Here is a 22,032-nt window from a genome sequence, read left to right as displayed (position 1 = left end):
GTTCTATTTTAGTTCTAGTTCTGTTCTAGTTCTGTTCCAGTTCTGTTCTAGTTCTGTTCTAGTTCTGTTCTAGTTCTGTTCTAGTTCTGTTCTAGTTCTGTTCTAGTTCTGTTCTAGTTCTGTTCTAGTTCTGTTCTAGTTCTGTTGTAGTTCTGTTGTAGTTCTGTTCTAGTTCTGTTCTAGTTCTGTTCTAGTTCTGTTCTAGTTCTGTTCTAGTTCTGTTCTAGTTCTGTTCTAGTTCTGTTCCAGTTCTGTTCTAGTTCTGCTCCAGTTCTGTTCTAGTTCAGTTCCTTAATAAGTTCTACCTTCCCTTTTTGATGTAGCTTTCCTAAGTCTTTTGTTTACTTAAACTTACACATAAATCGTGTGCCTTTTAAATCTTTGTATTTTAATTCAATTTTCTCTTTCTTTAATAATTTCATCATTTATAGGTAATTTAAGCATGTTTCTTAATGTTTTTGTAAATATTTAATATTATAGTTATATTTACAAAAAACGAGTTCAAATTAATTCTTAAATTTTTTTTTTATAAAAAAGCAGGAAGTAATGTAACATCATGACATAAAGGCAGATACTAGAGAATAAGAGAGACTCTTTAGAAAAAGACTCTATCAATATACTATTAACTCTAATTACTACTATAATTTCAAGTGGAGATTTTAAAAGTTAGACTTAACTGCCAGCAATTGTGTGTTGTATATGGAAAATTTATATAATAAATGTTTCAAGCTTAATTTGTGTTACTTAAGGTATTAAAAATAATGTGTTGCACTAAACGTATGCGATGTCTAAGGCCTATAGAAGCTGCAACTACAAATGAATTGTTCAGGCTTAGAATATCAATTACAAATAACAACAGAAAAATGGCTGATTTCTTGCTCTCTCTCTAACTCTGCTCAATGAATTTCAAACACAAATATGATGATGATTTTTTTAGTTTTTTTTTTTTTTTAAGAAATTTTTCTTGTGTGTGCTTAATTGAGTTGAAGTGTTTGCTTTGGTGTAATAAAGTAGTTTGGGGTTGTTGGATGTTGTTGTGTATTTCAAGTGCTCAAGAGCTAATGCTCTGCATGTTCAATTTGGTACAATCAAGATCTTGATGAACATGATGCTGCCTGCTGCTGCCTGTTGCATACACAAATAACATACAGCAAATGTAGCTGCTGATATGTTTGTATCTTTTGGCTGTTATTGCTGCAGCATTAAATACCATTATTATTGAATAACGAGTATAAGTCAAGTAAATTATATGCCGTTATTTGTTGATGCAGCTTTTTTTTAGTTTATTTTTTTTTTCTCAATATTCTTTCATGTTCTCGCTCTATCATACTTTGGCCAGAAGAAGCTGCTAGAGCAAATACCTCAGCCACAAATAGCACAGATTCTTGACAGTGTCTTTTTTTATATCTTCTACAAATTTTTCTGATATTTTTCGTAAACCGTAATGGGAGCAATATCAATGTAAAACTGGCCTTACTGGTAAACATTCATTTGAACATATTTTCTTAAGATAGCAGCCAGTCAGTCAGCTAGTATATCATTAGTTAGCAAGTTTTTACTTGAGGCTTGCATATGCTGCTGCTGCTGTCTATTTCGATGAAATGTTGAGATGAAAAGAAATAAAACAAAAAAAAAGAAAATAACTCCTAGAAATTACACCAAATATAAGTCTAAGCTATTCTTTGTAGCACTTTAAACTTACAGAGACACTATATCACCAGTCGTCGTAGTCGTCAGTCAGACAGGCGTTTACTTGGTTATTAAAATTTTAAGTGGCAACATTTGTATGCTTAAACCAACTAAATTAAGAGCATCATCAATTGCCAGCCATAAACCACATTTCTTACTATTTTTTCCTACTCAGATTAAATCTCTCCAGTCCGTTCCTTTATGAAAATGCTGATTATGTTGTTATACTGGATTTTTCAGTTATATTTGGTTTTAGGGGTTAGAAATTCATTAAATATTCTTAAAGTTTAATAAAAATCCTAAAGCCAGCTTATAAGCTGAATATTAGATTTATTCATGCAGGTGTAAGAAACTTGCTGCATAATTGTTTGTTTCTAAGCCTAAGCAGACAGGTGGAAAATGGTAAAAGGAAATCAATAGACATTTGAGATTAAATGGCTATAAACTAAGTAAAAGTTTTTGTAAATAAAAAGTAAAATCTATTTTAAATTAAAATCTAATAAACATAAAATATAACAATTTATTCATAAAAAATCTTAAGAACATGTTGCTGTAGTCATAAAATACTAAAAACATTTAAAGTTCTGAACTAGAACAGAACTAGAACAGAACTAGAACAGAACTAGAAGAGAACTAGAACAGAACTAGAACAGAACTAGAACAGAACTAGAATAGAACTAGAACAGAACTAGAACAGAACTAGAACAGAACTAGAACAGAACTAGAACAGAACTAGAACAGAACTAGAACAGAACTAGAACAGAACTAGAACAGAACTAGAACAGAACTAGAACAGAACTAGAACAGAACTAGAACAGAACTAGAACAGAACTAGAACAGAACTAGAACAGAACTAGAACAGAACTAGAACAGAACTAGAACAGAACTAGAACAGAACTAGAACATAACTAGAACAGAACTAGAACATAACTAGAACAGAACTAGAACAGAACTAGAACAGAACTAGAACAGCACTAGAACAGAACTAGAACAGAACTAGAACAGAACTAGAACAGAACTAGAACAGAACTAGAACAGAACTAGAACAGAACTAGAACAGAACTAGAACAGAACTAGAACAGAACTAGAACAGAACTAGAACAGAACTAGAACAGAACCAGAACAGAACTAGAACAGAACTAGAACATAACTAGAATAGAACAGAACTAGAACAGAACTAGAACAGAACCAGAACAGAACTAGAACAGAACTAGAACAGAACTAGAACAAAACTAGAACAGAACTAGAACAGAACTAAACAGAACTAGAACAGAACTAGAACTGAACTAGAACTGAACTAGAACTGAACTAGAACAGAACTAGAACAGAACAGAACTAGAACAGAACTAGAACAGAACCAGAACAGAACTAGAACAGACTAGAACAGAACTAGAACAAAACTAGAACAGAACTAGAACAGAACTAAACAGAACTAGAACAGAACTAGAACTGAAACTAGAACTGAACTAGAACTAGAACAGAACTAGAACAGAACTAGAACAGAACTAGAACAGAACTAGAACAGAACTAGAACAGAACTAGAACAGAACTAGAACAGAACTAGAACAGAACTAGAACAGAACTAGAACAGAACTAGAACAAACTAGAACAGAACTAGAACAGAACTAGAACAGAAAACAGAACTAGAACAGAACTAGAACAGAACTAGAACAGAACTAGAATAGAACTAGAACAGAACTAGAACAGAACTAGAACAGAACTAGAACAGAACTAGAACAGAACTAGAACAGAACTAGAACAGAACTAGAACAGAACTAGAACAGAACTAGAACAGAACTAGAACAGAACTAGAACAGAACTAGAACAGAAACTAGAACAGAACTAGAACAGAACTAGAACAGAACTAGAACAGACTAGAACAGAACTAGAACAGAACTAGAACAGAACTAGAACAGAACTAGAACAGAACTAGAACAGAACTAGAACAGAACTAGAACAGAACTAGAACAGAACTAGAACAGAACTAGAACAGAACTAGAACAGAACTAGAACAGAACTAGAACAGAACTAGAACAGAACTAGAACAGAACTAGAACAGAACTAAGAACTAGAACAGAACTAGAAACCTAACTAGAATAGAACAGAACTAGAAACAGAACTAGAACAGAACTAGAACAGAACTAGAACAGAACTAGAACAGAACTAGAACAAAACTAGAACAGAACTAGAACAGAACTAAAACAGAACTAGAACAGAACTAGAACAGAACTAGAACAGAACTAGAACAGAACTAGAACAGAACTAGAACAGAAACTAGAACAGAACTAGAACAGAACTAGAACAGAACTAGAACAGAACTAGAACAAACTAGAACAGAACTAGAACAGAACTAAACAGAACTAGAAGAACTAGAACTAACTAGAACTAACTAGAACTGAACTAGAACAGAACTAGAACAGAACTAGAACAGAACTAGAACAGAACTAGAACAGAACTAGAACAGAACTAGAACAGAACTAGAACAGAACTAGAACAGAACTAGAACAGAACTAGAACAGAACTAGAACAGAACTAGAACAGAACTAGAACAGAAGTAGAACAGAACTAGAACAGAACTAGAACAGAACTAGAACAGAACTAGAATAGAACTAGAACAGAACTAGACAGAACTAGAACAGAACTAGAACAGAACTAGAACAGAACTAGAACAGAACTAGAAACAGAACTAGAACAGAACTAGAACAGAACTAGAACAGAACTAGAACAGAACTAGAACAGAAATAGAACACTAGAACAGAACTAGAACAGAACTAGAACTAGAACAGAACTAGAACAGAACTAGAAGAACAGAACTAGAACAGAACTAGAACAGAACTAGAACAGAACTAGAACAGAACTAGAACAGAACTAGAACAGAACTAGAACAGAACTAGAACAGAACTAGAACAGAACTAGAACAGAACTAGAACAGAACTAGAACAGAACTAGAACTGAACTAGAACTAGAACTAGAACTGAACTAGAACTGAACTAGAACAGAACTAGAACAGAACTAGAACAGAACTATGAACAGAACTAGAACAGAACTAGAACAGAACTAGAACAGAACTAGAACAGAACTAGAACAGAACTAGAACAGAACTAGAACAGACTAGAACAGAACTAGAACAGAACTAGAACTAGAACTCAACTAGAATTCAACTAGAACTCAACTAGAACTCAACTAGAACTCAACTAGAACTCAACTAGAACTCAACTAGAACTCAACTAGAACTCAACTAGAACTCAACTAGAACTCAACTAGAACTCAACTAGAACCGAACTAGAACTGAACTAAAACTCAACTAGAACTCAAATAGAATTCAACTAGATCTCAACTATAACTCAACTAGCACTCAACAAGAACTCAACTAGAACTGAAATAGAACTCAAGTAGAACTCAACTAGAACTCAACTAGAACTCTACTAGAACTCAACTAGAACTCAACCAGAACTCAACCAGAACTCAATTAGAACTCAACTAGAATTCAACTAGAACTCAACTAGAACTAAATTAGAACTCAATTAGAACTCAACTAGAATTCAACTAGAACTCAACTAGAACTGAAATAGAACTCAACTAGAACTCAACGAGGACTCAACTATAACTCAACTATAACTCAACTAGAACTCAACTAGAACTCTACTAGAACTCAACCAGAACTCAACTAGAACTCAACTAGAACTCAACTAGAACAAAACTAGAACTCAACTAGAACTCAACTAGAAATCAACTAGAACTCAACTAGAACAAAACTAGAACTCAACCAAAATTCAACTAGAACTCAAGTAGAACTCAACTAGAACTGAACTATAAATCAACAAGAACTCAACTAGAACTGAACTAAAACTCAACAAGAACTTAACTAGAACTAAACTAGAACTCAACTATAACTCAACAAAAACTCAACTAGAACTCAACTAGAACTGAACTAAAACTCAACTAAAACTCAACTAGAACTCAACTAGAACTCAACTAGAACTCAACTAGAACTCAACTAGAACTAAACTAGAACTGAACTAGTACTCAACTAGAACTGAACTAGTACTCAACTAGAACTGAACTAGAATTGAACTAGAACTCAACTAGAACTCAACTATAACTCGACAAGACTGAACTAGAACTGAACTAGAACTGAACTAGTACTGAACTAGTATTAGAACTCAACTAGAATTCATCTATAACTCAACTAGAACTGAACTAGAACTCAACTAGAACTGAACTAGAACTCCACTAGAACTCAACTAGAACTCAATTAGAACTCAACTAGAACTCAATTAGAACTCAACTAAACTCAACTAGAACTCAACTAGAACTCAACTAGAACTCAACTAGAATTCAACTAGATTTCAACTAAAATTCAACTAGATTTCAACTAGAACTTTATTACAATATAGCTAGAGAACTTTATTAGAATTAAACTAGAATTGTAAACAAGTTCTTTAATGCTCTTTTTAATAAGTTAAGTTTAGTATAAGTTATTAATAAGTTTGTATGATTTCTTTACTTCTCTAGGATTGCTGTTGCAAAACAAGTTTAATTTATGGGCTCATTAGCAGTTGTATCAAAGGATGATAAATGTTTTTATTTTATTATTGATTTAAATTGATATTTAATGGAATTTTCTTTTTTTGTATTTTAATTGTAAAAGAAATATTATTTAGCAATTTGTCAATATGGTTTTTAATCTAAAGAAAATTTTAATGACTTTTTTAAGGTTTTTATCTTAATGTTTTAAAAAACCTACAGACTTTTTTTAGGAAAAAAAACTATTTAAAGCTTTTGCTGGCAGCCCACGTTCATTAAGGGTCATTGTGTAATTATCTTTAGCAGTTAAGTTCTGTTTTTCTTAAAGCAATTTTTCTAACGTTTTTTTTTTTTTTGTTATTTTTATGTTTATTTTTAGGCTTGATTATATAACCAGGAAAAACAAACAGCAGCTTCAGCAAAGACTTTATAACGAATTCTTATAAAAAGGTAAGTTTAAGCAAAAAAGTTATAAAATAAAATAATAAACTATTAAAGGGCGCCTTGATTAACATTTGCCATAATTGCAGTTATAGATAAAAAAAACTCTTCGTTTTACCACATATTGCTTAAGAAATTAAATTACAAAAAAAAAAAGAACAAAGCAAAAGAAAATAAGGTTTCTTTTCCTTACAAGTTAATAACTTTTGCTAATAGATTACAGGTTTTTCCTATGCCAAATGCGTAATAGCTGGCAAAACATGTTGCATATAGAGAGAGAAACAAACTCTATACACACATTAACAAACGACATTAGCTCAGCAGGTGTTGAAAACTTAACTTAGTTGTTTTTACTGCACTACAGCAATTGATAGAAATCTATATAGATTTAGTTTGCTTTTTGTTATTTACTGTTTTAAAGGTCTGTCTGTCTGTCCCTCTTGGTTTAGCGCGTGTTTTAAGTTTATTTCTTATTGAAATAATAATTTCCTTACTTCATGCTACTTTTGTAGCGGAAGTTAGAAATTTTCCAAGTGTTTAAAGTTTTGCAGAAAAAAATAAGCAAAATGTCAGTCCCCTCTTCTTGTTGTTCATAACACTATAAAGTACTTTTTGCTGCCTAAGGTTATTGTGTTTTATGGTATTTTTACCACATTATTATTTATAATTATTAAGATGGTTTTTAATGTTTTTTTAGATAACATTTCAATGTAATTTAATTTGAAGCAAACTGTTTAGCTTAAAACACAACAAACAAAAGACTTAAGAAACAAACCCCGAAAGCAAAACTTCATAAAAGAAGCGGCCAATTAAGAACTTTCTTTTTAAAATAAAGATTAAATTTAGATAAATGAAATAGAAAACTAAATTAATTAAAAAAATAAACATAAAATCGTAAATAGTCCCATGATTTTAAAACTATAACAGCATTACAACAGAACTAAATTTGAATTAGATATGAACACAACTAAACTATAACTGAACTAGAACTGAACTAGAACTGAACTAGAACTGAACTAGAACTGAACTAGAACTGAACTAGAACTGAACTAGAACTGAACTAGAACTGAACTAGAACTGAACTAGAACTGAACTAGAACTGAACTGAACTAGAACTGAACTAGAACTGAACTAGAACTGAACTAGAACTGAACTAGAACTGAACTAGAACTGAACTAGAACTGAACTAGAACTCCACTAGAACTCAAATAGAACTCAACTAGAACAAAACTGGAACTCAACTAGAACTCAACTAGAACTCAACTAGAACTGAACTATAACTCAACAAGAACTCAACTAGAACTCTACTAGAACTGAACTAGAACTGAACTAGAACTGAACTAGAACAGAACTAGAACTGAACTAGAACTGAACTAGAACTGAACTAGAACTGAACTAGAACTGAACTAGAACTGAACTAGAACTGAACTAGAACTGAACTAGAACTGAACTAGAACTGAACTAGAACTGAACTAGAACTGAACTAGACTGAACTAGAACTGAACTAGAACTGAACTAGAACTGAACTAGAACTGAACTAGAACTGAACTAGAACTGAACTAGAACTGAACTAGAACTGAACTAGAACTGAACTAGAACTGAACTAGAACTGAACTAGAACTGAACTAGAACTGAACTAGAACTGAACTAGAACTGAACTAGAACTGAACTAGAACTGAACTAGAACTGAACTAGAACTGAACTAGAACTGAACTAGAACTGAACTAGAACTGAACTAGAACTGAACTAGAACTGAACTAGAACTGAACTAGAACTGAACTAGAACTGAACTAGAACTGAACTAGAACTGAACTAGAACTGAACTAGAACTGAACTAGAACTGAACTAGAACTGAACTAGAACTGAACTAGAACTGAACTAGAACTGAACTAGAACTGAACTAGAACTGACTAGAACTGAACTAGAACTGAACTAGAACTGAACTAGAACTGAACTAGAACTGGAACTAGAACTGAACTAGAACTGAACTAGAACTGAACTAGAACTGAACTAGAACTGAACTAGAACTGAACTAGAACTGAACTAGAACTGAACTAGAACTGAACTAGAACTGAACTAGAACTGAACTAGAACTGAACTAGAACTGAACTAGAACTGAACTAGAACTGAACTAGAACTGAACTAGAACTGAACTAGAACTGAACTAGAACTAAACTAGAACTGAACTAGAACTGAACTAGAACTGAACGAGAACTGAACGAGAACAGAACTAGAACAGAACTAGAACAGAACTAGAAACAGAACTAGAACAGAACTAGAACAGAACTAGAACAGAACTAGAACAGAACTAGAACAGAACTAGAACAGAACTAGAACAGAACTAGAACAGAACTAGAACAGAACTAGAACAGAACTAGAAACAGAACTAGAACAGAACTAGAACAGAACTGAACTAGAACAGAACTAGAACAGAACTAGAACAGAACTAGAACAGAACTAGAACAGAACTAGAACAGAACTAGAACGGAACTAGAACAGAACTAGAACAGAACTAGAACAGAACTAGAACAGAACTAGAACAGAACTAGAACAGAACTAGAACAGAACTAGAACAGAACTAGAACAGAACTAGAACTGAACAAAAACTGAACAAGAACAGACCTAGAAATTTCAAAATCTTTGCTTAAAATGCTTCATTTCAATAAATTTCTTTTATTATCTATGATTTTTTAAAATTTTGCATTTTTTTTTCAAATACCGAAAATTCAGGCTTAATATTGAAATTAAGAAAATTTTACAAAAATTCCGTAAAAAGCTCTAGGAACTCCATAAAACTAAAATATTTAGCAAATTAAAAAACAAAAATTTTTTTTCAAAGTTTGTGTCTTCAGTCTTTTGTTTTGTTCAAACAAACTCAACAAATATTGTTCAAAAATATGTATGTAGGAGTTTGTGATTTTTTTTCGAACAAAATCTCATAATGTCATCTTGCTGAAACCATAAATCATAAAAATGAATACAAAACAAACTTCTAAAGGGACTCATAATTTCTCATATTGTATGAGAGAGTATGTGTGAAAAGACAAGCCTTCTACTCCTCCTCCTCCTACAACACAATATAAGTAGACAAAAAACTGTCTCAGATGAGTTGTAGAATATTTACAATAGTTTCCTTTACAATGTTGTTAAGTACACATAGACCTTAGACTAGAATTCGACGAAAGAATGACTCAACATGCTGCTGCTGCTGCTGCTAAGAAACAAACAAACTTACAAAACTATTGACATTGAAATATAGATGGATTTCAAAATTTAAAAAGCCTGCTATTAACATGATTGTGATTGTGCTCAAGAAGATTTCAAAATTTATGGTTACAAACTAAAGAAAGAGGAAACATTTCAAAAGTTGTCTTAAAGTAGTAATGACATTTGTAATAAATTTGTATGAAGAACCACTCATCTTTATACTAATGTTAAGCTGCAAATCCATAGTTTTTTTTTCAAAATGTTAAACTTGTCAGTTTTATTTAAATATTATGGATTAAATGAGTCTATAGATAGATTTTCTCTGTTATTTCTACCTTTAGGATTAATACTGGTTTCTGGCATATTTTTCTTTTAATTTTTACCTTGGAGGTTTAGCTATCTGCTTACAAGTAGCTTTCTACAGTAGCCTTATTACTTGTTTGCTGAAATCTGCCTGACATGCTATACTGTGATAATTTTACAAATTCTTTTTTAGACTTTTCTCCTTTAGTTTCTTTCTATTTTTTTAGCATTCAATGTTTGTTACATGTCTTTTGGTATCAATTGTCATTGCCGGAATTGATAGACGTGCATATATGCAAATTAAAATGAAAAATTACAAAAGTTAGTTTTTGTTATAGCAACAGGGGAATATGCTTTGATGGCAGTGCTTGCTAATTTAGCTTCCGTTTTCATGGGCAAATTGTTAGCAATTTTTTAATTGGGAAAATAATTTGAAATTGTAAAGTTTATATTAATAATCTAGTCAACAGTCTATACTATAGTCCTGTCTATAGTCTGGACTATAGTCTTGTCTATATTCTGGACTAATGTCTAGTCTATAGTCTGACTATACTCCAGACTATATACAAGACTATAGTATAAATTGTATACTGGTGTATAGTATACTGATCTATAGTCTAGTCTATAGTCTAAACTATAGTCTGGACTGCATTCTAGTCCATAATCAGGAGTATAGTATAGTCCATAGTCTGGTCTGGTATGTACTATAGTCTAGTATATATCCAGGTCTATAATCTTGTGTAGAGTCTGGCCTATAGTCTAGTCTAGAGTCTGGACTATACTTTAGTCTATAGTCTAGTCTATATCTTAGTCTATAGTCTAGTCTTTAGTCAAGTCTATAGGTTAGGTTCTAGGCTATATCCTAGAACCTAACTATAGTCTAGTCTATAGTCTAGTCTATAGTCTAGTCTATAGTGTAGTCTATAGTCTAGTCTATAGTCTAGTCTATAGTGTAGTCTATAGTCTAGTCTATAGTCTAGTCTATAGTCTAGTCTATAGTCTAGTCTATAGTCTAGTCTATAGTCTAGTCTATAGTCTAGTCTATAGTCTAGTCTATAGTCTAGTCTATAGTCTAGTCTAGTCTATAGTCTAGTCTAGTCTATAGTCTAGTCTATAGTCTAGTCTATAGTCTAGTCTATAGTCTAGTCTATAGTCTAGTCTATAGTCTAGTCTATAGTCTAGTCTATAGTCTAGTCTATAGTCTAGTCTATAGTCTAGTCTATAGTCTAGTCTATAGTCTAGTCTATAGTCTAGTCTATAGTCTAGTCTATAGTCTAGTCTATAGTCTAGTCTATAGTCTAGTCTATAGTCTAGTCTATAGTCTAGTCTATAGTCTAGTCTATAGTCTAGTCTATAGTCTAGTCTATAGTCTAGTCTATAGTCTAGTCTATAGTCTAGTCTATAGTCTAGTCTATAGTCTAGTCTATAGTCTAGTCTATAGTCTAGTCTATAGTCTAGTCTATAGTCTAGTCTATAGTCTAGTCTATAGTCTAGTCTATAGTCTAGTCTATAGTCTAGTCTATAGTCTAGTCTATAGTCTAGTCTATAGTCTAGTCTATAGTCTAGTCTATAGTGTAGTCTATAGTCTAGTCTATAGTCTACTAGTCTATAGTCTAGTCTATAGTCTAGTATATAGTCTAGTCTATAGCCTAGTCTATAGTCTAGTCTATAATCTAGTCTATAGTCTAGTCTATAATCTAGTCTATAGTATAGTCTTTAGTATAGTCTTTAGTATAGTCTTTAGTCTAGTCTATAGTCTAGTCTATAGTCTAATCTATAGTCTGGTCTATAGTCTTGTCTTTACTCTAGTCTCTACTCTAGTTTTTAGTCTAGTCAATGATATAGCCTTTAGTTTAGTTTCTATAGTTAAAAATACTTTTCAAACTAACCTCGTGTTTTTCATAACTAAAAAATTTCCAAGAATTAATGTTTTGGCCTTTGAAAAAAAATAATATTTTATATAAATTTTAAAATAGTTTAGATTAAAATCACACCTAAATGACCCCAAGTCTAGATTAATCAACACCAAACTACATATAGACTCCAGAAATAGAAATAAAACAGCAACAACAAAGTAGCACATACGCTTATTTGACACGCAAATTATAAAAGAAGGAAAACTTCTTGACGGGAAACTTTTTGCTAAGAGACATGGTAACCAACCATGGCCAAATGCTGGACAACTATATAAAACACACACACACACGCGGAGATAAAAACATGAATGATGCCACCACAGCTAGAAACTAAAGAAAAACATCAATAACGATACTTAAGCAATTTGGTTCTTAAGGCCAGAAAGTATTTTTCTAAACTTGGCTATAATACTTAAGCAATTTTGAATGTTAGAGAAAAAGAGAAAAAAAAGAAGTAGGAAAACTTCTTTCTAAACAAAAACATAGAAAAATTTTCTTTAACAAACATTTTCTATTTAACTGTTTTATTTTCTAGTTGTGTATATGTATATATGTGTGTGTTAGTTTTCCTTACATTGTAAGCGGGTTTTGAAAATGTTTTTGGTGTTTTCAGTTAAATAAGGAAGTAGAAAATATAGTACATGTCTTGCTTTTAAAGACAGCGTCTTAAGTTTAGAAAAAAAAATCTGTAAAATTTACTTGACTTCTAACATATTTAGTAAGTTAAAAGAACCTCATTTTCTTAATATGGGTTACGTTTGTCTTTTCTATTACTTTTTTTTTTGCCAGATTTTTTTCCTTTTGTCTAATGTCTAAGTAGTTTTATCAAATTGCTCTATAAACCATATTAAGCAATTGTAAATAATAAATACTACAACATTATTTTTAACCACAATTAGGTTTTTTTCTTAAAAATTGTTCTCCCTTTTTTGTTTGTGTGTGTGTATATAATCTTTTGCTTGGCATCTGAAATAGTGCAATAATTATTTGCATAATGTTAAATATTTACATGTCTTGTTAACAAATACATGCTTATGTCTGATGATGATTAAAACTTATTTCGTTTATTTCTGTTTTAATGTCTGCAACATAGTTTTGTTCTTGTAAGCATGTAACTAGTACTGATAATTTAAGATGCAGGCAACAAAAACAACCCAGCAGAAGGTAAAAAATTTACATATAAAGCTACACAACAGTATGTAAAGGATTGCATTTTACAAAATTATAAAAAACGGATAGAAGGACTCTCTAGCTTCCTCATAAAGTTCGATAGTGTTTAATTCCTTCTTTAAGCTTATTACCTATTAAATACTCTTTAAGCCACTTTAAATATTTTTAACATTTCATTCTTTTTATTAACTGTTCTTAACACAAAATATAAATCCCTTTTTTAACACACATTTATTAGTGTTTTAACATTTTGTTTTATGTTTTTTTCTTCCCATTTCTTAAGTTTCCTTTTAAAACTCAGCTTGTCCCTTTAATTTTAATGTGTTTATTTTAAATATTTAAATATGTCTGTAAGTTTAATGCTGCTAGTCACAGTCTGTTCTGAATATTTTATCTTTATTTAAAAAAAAAAATCGCTTTGCTTTTTTTTTGTCTTTTTCTACTACTGCTGACAGCAGACATTTGGTTTAAATGCGACTTAATGAATTTATTATAAAAATAGTTGATGAATGGAGGAGCTATACAAAAGGGGAGAAGACAAATTCCTAAGTATTCCTTTAAATATATGAGACTAGACTAAAGTACAGATTATAGACAGGAATATAGTTCAGACCCAAGGAAAATGTATAGTCCAGATCATTAGAGTATAAACTCAAGACTAAACTATAGTTCAGACTATAGACTAGACTATAGTCCAGACAATAGACTAGACTATAGACCAGACTAAAGTCCAGACTAAGGACTACACTATAGACCACTCTATAGTCCAGACTAAAGATTAGACTATAGTCCAGACAATAGACTAGAAAATAGTCCAGACTATAGACTAGATTAGAATATACACTCTAGACTAAACTATAGATCGGACTAGATTATAGTCCAGACTATAGACTAGACTATAGACCAGCCTATAGACCAGCCTATAGTCCAGCCTATAGTCCAGCCTATAGTCCAGTCTATAGTCCAGACTATCGCCTAGACCAGGGGTCGGCAAACTTTTGAGTTGGAAGAGCCAAAATTTACAGTTTACAAAACATGTGTTTTAAAAGAGCCACAAAATTTTTGTTTATTAAAACTTTACAAATCGTCATATGAAATCCAAAGTTACAAAAAAATCAAAATCGACTTTTTGATTGATTATAACGCACCGTATCAAAATATATGTTCCTGCTAAATTTTACACTCCCACAATTAAAATCAGCGTCCCTATCAAAGAAATTTTAAAAGGTTATGTTCTAAAATTACCTTAAAATTCATGAAAATTTTAAAATTCTTTTAAATTTTTAACTTCGAAACTGTGAAATGTTAAAAGTTAATTTAAACAAAAATGGCACTTTTAGCGAATCCTTGTAATATAGAGATTATTTTAACAGTTTTAGAATTTTTTCAAAGAAAAATTCCAATTTCCGAAAATCTTTATAAAAACAAAGAAGCTTTATGATTTTTTCGGCCTATTTGACCAACAAAACCAGATTTGAATTTAGTTGAAAATGTTAAAACTTACTATTTTTAATGTAACTTACGCTCTTTTGGGTTTAAGAAAAATACAAATTCTCAAGGGCGTATGTTTCATATCTCCGTAAGCAAAACAAAAACGGTTTTTTGCTTCTCCTAAAAAATTTGTTCAATGTAACTTAGGGCTTTTTGGATTTCATATGACGAAATACTTTTTGAATTCACTTCAAAAACATAATTTTTGATTTAATTATCTACAGGACATTATGCAAGGAATCTTTCTTATAGATTTTTGACTACAAATACTTTTTGAATTTTTATGTGTCATTCGAATGCATTTTTTAAAGACTCGTTTTATAAAAATATAGAAGTTTATTAGAGTAGGGCGACAGTGCTATAATTTAAAAGGCTTTTCGAAGCATATCAGGAAATGTAAAAATAACGAAAATTGATGACGCAGATAATACAGCATAAAGTAATATATTAATTTGGCGGCAATCAAGATAAAGTTTTTTTTATGCATACAAAAATTATATTGTGATGTATTGCGGACATCGAACCATATTTTACCAACCCCAATATAAGGTCCTTTTCAGAAAATGACTAACGATCATAATTGACTTAACAGTAGCAATATTTCAACGAAATTCAAAATAAACAACTTTTATAAGAACCAATATCTATCTTCCAAATTTGATTTTAACGCTCATAACTGTCTTAATAATAGCTGTATTATGACTAAATTCAACACAAACAAGAACAAAAATCTCTTTACCAAATTTGGTGACTATCGACTCATAATTGATCCTTCCACCATATAAGATCACCACTAGAAAATTACCCTACCGCTCTTAAGTGTCCTAATAATAGCAGTAAGCGACGAAATTTGACACAAACAAGTTTTATAAGAACAAAATTTCTCGACCAAATTTTAAGACGATCCGAACATAATTGACCAATCCCCTTTTATGAGGTCTACTTCGGAAAATGACTCTAACAAGTATTATAGGAAGAAAAATCTCTCTCCAAAATTTTTTTATGATCAGTTCATTGTTGACCATACCCGCATACCCGCAAATTCTTCTTCAGAAAATGACTTTAACGCTCATAACAGGCTTAATAATACCAGCATAGTTGTGAAATTCGTCATAAACAAATTTATAGAAACAAAAATATCTGTACCAAATTCTGTAAGGATGGGTCCATAATACGCTTTCTGGTCCCTTACTTATAGCCAAACATGTTATGTCGAAAATATATAAATCTTTTATAGATCACTGTAAAACGTTTCTAAAACATGCAATATTTAAATATTGAGGTTTTCAAGTTTTTAGTATTTAACTGTATCCAAACTCTCCACATTATTAATTAATTAATTACGATACTTTCAATTTCCAAAAAATATCTTTTAATTCGAAAAACATGAAAATTTCGGAATGTATGATCATGATTTACATCTTATCTTCGTAGGAGCGCTCATGATGCCCCTTTCGTTTATAGTGAACTTTTCAATTAAACATTTAAAGAATTAAACATTTTCTTACAATACTACCTTATACATGGAATTCAGTGGGAGAGAGAGGTTTATATGGCTTTAAAAACTTTGGATCACAACTTGTTGTTTAAAGTTTCACAAACGACTCTAAACTTTCAATTGTTAGTTGGCTTTTTACCTAACTCTATCAACTGGCTTTTAAACTTTGACAATTTTCCACAACCAAAGCTTTACTTTTTAAATTGATCAACTGCATTTCTAGAGATCCAGTACCAATTCCAAATGGCACAAGGGTAAATAAAAGCAAGGAAATTACTGAAAACTAATTGTTTTGTTTTCGTTCTTTCTCGCCCAAAAAGAATTTGCTTTATTTTGCTTACGTACAGAACGATTAAACAAAGATGAAAAGTTGTGTATATTGTATAAACGTTTGCGAATTGTTTTGTTATTTTAACAAACACTGCTCGTTAATCAATTCCGAAATTTTTTAAAATATATAAATGGTTTTTTATAAATAAGAAAGTGTTTATGAAACTAAAGAGCCACAGCTCCACATCCAAAGAGCCGCCTTTGGCTCGCGAGCCGTAGTTTGCCGACCCCTGGCCTAGACTATAGACGACACTATAGTCCAGACTAATAGACTAGACTATAGACTAGACTATAGACTAGACTATAGTCTAGTCTATAGTCTAGTCTATAGTCTAGTCTATAGTCTAGTCTATAGTCTAGTCTATAATCTAGTCTATAGTCTAGTCTATAGTCTAGTCTATAGCCTAGTCTATAGTCTAGTCTATAGTCTAGTCTATAGTCTAGTCTATAGTCTAGTCTATAGTCTAGTCTATAGTCTAGTCTATAGTCTAGTCTATAGTCTAGTCTATAGTCCTAGTCTATAGTCAGTCTATAGTCTAGTCTATAGTCTAGTCTATAGTCTAGTCTATAGTCTAGTCTATAGTCTAGTCCTATAGTCTAGTCTATAGTCTAGTCTATAGTCTAGTCTATAGTCTAGTCTATAGTCTAGTCTATAGTCTAGTCTATAGTCTAGTCTATAGTCTAGTCTATAGTCTAGTCTATAGTCTAGTCTATAGTCTAGTCTATAGTCTAGTCTATAGTCTAGTCTATAGTCTAGTCTATAGTCTAGTCTATAGTCTAGTCTATAGTCTAGTCTATAGTCTAGTCTATAGTCTAGTCTATAGTCTAGTCTATAGTCTAGTCTATAGTCTAGTCTATAGTCTAGTCTATAGTCTAGTCTATAGTCTAGTCTATAGTCTAGTCTATAGTCTAGTCTATAGTCTAGTCTATAGTCTAGTCTATAGTCTAGTCTATAGTCTAGTCTATAGTCTAGTCTATAGTCTAGTCTATAGTCTAGTCTATAGTCTAGTCTATAGTCTAGTCTATAGTCTAGTCTATAGTCTAGTCTATAGTCTAGTCTATAGTCTAGTCTATAGTCTAGTCTATAGTCTAGTCTATAGTCTAGTCTATAGTCTAGTCTATAGTCTAGTCTATAGTCTAGTCTAAAGTCTAGTCTATAGTCTAGTCTATAGTCTAGTCTATAGTCTAGTCTATAGTCTAGTCTATAGTCTAGTCTATAGTCTAGTCTATAGTCTAGTCTATAGTCTAGTCTATAGTCCAGTCTATAGTCCAGTCTATAGTCTAGTCTATAGTCTAGTCTATAGTCTAGTCTATAGTCTAGTCTATAGTCTAGTCTATAGTCTAGTCTATAGTCTAGTCTATAGTCTAGTCTAGTCTATAGTCTAGTCTATAGTTTAGTCTATAGTCTAGTCTATAGTCTAGTCTATAGTCTAGTCTATAGTCTAGTCTATAGTCTAGTCTATAGTCTAGTCTACAGTCTAGTCTATAGTCTAGTCTACAGTCTAGTCTACAGTCTAGTCTATAGTCTAGTCTATAGTCTAGTCTATAGTCTAGTCTATAGTCTAGTCTATAGTCTAGTCTATAGTCTAGTCTATAGTCTACTCTATAGTCTAGTCTATAGTCTAATCTATAGTCTAGTCTATAGTCTATAGTCTAGTCTATAGTCTAGTCTATAGTCTAGTCTATAGTCTAGTCTATAGTCTAGTCTATAGTCTAGTCTATAGTCTAGTCTATAGTCTAGTCTATAGTCTAGTCTATAGTCTAGTCTATAGTCTAGTCTATAGTCTAGTCTATAGTCTAGTCTATAGTCTAGTCTATAGTCTAGTCTATAGTCTAGTCTATAGTCTAGTCTATGGTCTAGTCTATGGTCTATTCTATAGTATAGTCTATAATCTAATCTATAGTCTACTTTATATTCAATTCTATTGTCTGGACTATAGTCTAGCCTATATTCTAGTCTACAGTCTATTCCATAAACTAGTCTATGGTCTAGTTGAGTCCATACTCCACTCCTTGTCTAAATATTTCCATCTTATTAATTCAAATCATTTCTTTAATAATTCCAATATTTTTTTGCAACAAAACAATTGTTCAACATTAATGTTAATTTTCCCTGATTATTTGCGCTTTTTATGCCAGCAAACAATTGATTTTCCTTTTGTACCCTTTACATAACTATTAAGCCTTTATCTTGTCTCCAACGACCATATTGGGTCTAGCAAAGACATTGACTAATGTGTGTCCCTGTGGTAAATTGTAGAATAAAGGTGTCTTGTAAAACATCATCAAGAGCAGCAGCAGCAGCAAGAGCAATTGTAGTGGTTGGGGCCACATCAGCACCTTAACAGAAAAAAAGATACAATTGTTAATAGTTTTCTGCTCTCTTTCGGTTTAAGTTATTTTAAGATTTCTTGATTTCTGCAGCATCATTGTAGTTTTAACGTTTTTTAGTATAAAACTGATATTAGTTAAAGCTTGGACAAGGAAGACTATGATACAGACATATAAGAATGATTATTAATTTGCACGCGTTTTGTTGAGCAGAGGTATTAAGGCCCCTCTGTCTCAGCCTGTTTAAGCAATTAAATCATAAAAATTGTTCCTTTAGAAGAGACTTTTAAGTGTATTATTGTATGATTATAAATGATTAAAATTAATCATTTAGCATGATTTACTACATTAAGATGGTAAATGACATTAAACATAATTGAAAGGGCTTGCAAAAGGTTTAGAATCATAAAAGAAAAACTTAAAGAAGATATCAAAAAGAAACACTTTAAACCTCTTTTTTTAAGCTAAATGTGATCCAAATTAAGCTACAAGCTTAATTTAATCAAGTTTTTTTTTTTCATTTTATTAATTTCAACTTTTTCTTTCTTTCTCTTTGCAAGTAATTTATTTTGTTCCCTTATCTCTGTAATAGTTAACACACTCATTCCTCTAGCATTGATTCATTTTAATGGTATGTTTTAGTTTTATTAAATCATTTATTTTAGCTTTAAAAACTTCCTTTAATTAAATAAATTATAGAGTTAAAGAGTGTTTGTTATAACTTCCCCATCATAATTATAACACATTTGCATCTAAGGCACAGTAATAAAAAGTAATAAATAAAGAAACTCTAGAAAGCTTTAAAATAACTCCACAAAATAAGAATCCAATTACCACTCCTTATAACAACAAATACTAAAGCAAACAAAACACCAGGTGTTCAAAAAAGTTAAAAATTTAAACGATTTCTGCAAAAATTTCCTTCAAAAACTTCATTTATTATATAAAAAAACTAATCTATTTGTTAATAAATTAACTCAAATTAAACGCTTTCTTCAAAAAAGTTATTAAAAAACTATTTTAGACAAAATTCAACACTTTTTAAAAATAGTAGTAGAAATACTACTATTTTCAAAATGCTTACTTTCAACCCAAAATCGTTCTAAATGTTATTCCAGAGCATTTAAACACAATTAAAACCATTTTTTCCAAGAAAAAAATAGTAGTAGAAATACTACTTTTTTCAAATAGGCTAATTTGGCACAAAATTCAAAGCAAAATAATTTTAATTCCATAACAAACTCATCTGCTATAATTTCTAATAAAAATATGGCAAAAAAGACATTTTTAAAAATAGTAGTAAAAATACTACTTTCTTAAAAATTTTTAATTATAACTAAAAATCGTTGCTAATGTTATTTTAAAGCCTTTAAAAACAATTTAAACCATTTTTTGCAACAAAAAAATAGTAGTAGAAATGCTCTTTTTTCAAATTTCTTAATTTGGCACAACATTTAAAGCAAAATAATTTTAATTCCATAACAAACTTATCACTTATAATTTCTAACAAAAATATGGCAAAAATAAGCAATTTCAAAAAATAGTAGTAGAAATACTACTTTTTTAAAAATGCTTAATTTTTAATAAAAACTTGTCCAAATGTTATTTTAAAGCCTTTAAAAACAATTTAAACCACTTTTTGCAAAAAAAAAAATAGTAGTAGAAATACTACTTTTTTCAAATACGCTAATTTGGCACAAAATTCAAAGCAAAATAATTGTAATTCCATAACAAACTCATCTGTTATAATTTCTAATAAAAATATGACAAATATAAGCAATTTTAAAAAATAGTAGTAGAAATACTACTTTTTTAACAATATTTAATTTTTACTAAAACTCGTTGCAAATATTATTTTAAAGCCTTCAAAAACAATTTAAACATTTTTTGCAACTAAAAAAGTAGAAATACTACTTTTTTCAAATAATCTAATTTGGCACAAAATTCAAAGTAAAACTAATTTTAATTCCATAACAAACTCATCTATTATAATTTCTAATAAAAATATGGCAAATATAAGCAATTTTAAAAAATAGTAGTAGAAATACTATTTTTTTTCAAAATGCTTAATTTTCACAAAAAAAATCACTTTTTGCAAAAAAAAAAAAATAATAGTAGAAATACAATTTTTTTTTATTTGCTTAATTTTTCACAAAATTTAAAGCAAAACTAATTTTAATTCCATAACAAACTCATCTATTATAATTTCTAACAAAAATATGGCAGAAATAAGCAATTTTAAAAAATAGTAGTAGAAATACTACTCTTTTAAAAATGCCTAATTTCCACTAAAAATCATTCCAAATTTTGTTCTAAAGCTTTTACTAACAATTCAAACCATTTTTTGCAAGAAAAAAATAGTAGTAGAAATACTACTTTTTTCAAATACGCTAATTTGGCACAAAATTCAAAGCAAAATAATTTTAATTCCATAACAAACTCATCTGTTATAATTTCTAATAAAAATATGGCAAATATAAGCAATTTTAAGAAATAGTAGTAGAAACACTACTTTTTTAAAAATGTTTAATTTTTACTAAAAATCGTTCTAAATGTTATGTACCTTTAAAAACAATTTAAACCATTTTTTGCAAGAAAAAAAATAGTAGTAGAACTACAACTTTTTTCAAATTGCTTAATTTGACACAAAATTCAAAGCAAAATAATTTTAATTCCATAACAAAGTCATCTATTATAATTACTAATAGAAATATGGCAAAAAAAATTTTTCAAAAATAGTAGTAGAAATACTACTTTTTTAAAACAGCCTATTTTTGCATAAAATTTAAAGAAAACTACGGTAAACTCCATAAGATACCCTTTTCTTATAATTTCTAACAAAAATAAGCAATTTAAAAAAATAGTAGTTGAAATACTACTTTTTTAAAACTGCCTAATTTTGCATAAAATTTCAAGAAAAATACTTTATATATTATAATAAAGCCAACTGTTAAATTTGTTTTACAAAATTTTTATTATTAAGCAACTTTAAAAATAGTAGTAGAAATACTACGTTTTTTTAAATAACCTAATTTTGTACCAAATTCAAAGCAAAATACTTTCAATTCCATGAGAAATACATTTGTTATAATTTTGACCAAAAATATTGCAAAACTAACCAATTTTAGA

The 22,032-nt window shown here is 30.3% G+C and overlaps 1 protein-coding gene across 3 annotated transcripts in view; it reads left to right on the top strand.

Moving 5' to 3' along the window:
• LOC119601861 overlaps positions 1-22,032 on the top strand; it is a 181,246-nt gene that overhangs the window by 100,726 nt on the left and 58,488 nt on the right. For all 3 annotated transcript variants that reach the window (XM_037953082.1, XM_037953079.1, XM_037953080.1), the window contains one exon: positions 6,596-6,666. The gene's annotated coding sequence lies outside the window, so the exon portion shown is untranslated. The remainder of the gene's footprint in view (positions 1-6,595; positions 6,667-22,032) is intronic.

This window comes from Lucilia sericata, unplaced genomic scaffold (genome assembly GCF_015586225.1).
Source record: "Lucilia sericata isolate MDLA Ls3-8-SP2 unplaced genomic scaffold, ASM1558622v1 Contig000194F_arrow, whole genome shotgun sequence".
In the NCBI taxonomy this organism is placed as follows: Eukaryota; Metazoa; Arthropoda; class Insecta; order Diptera; family Calliphoridae; genus Lucilia; species Lucilia sericata.
This window is presented reverse-complemented; position numbering and strand designations above follow the sequence as displayed.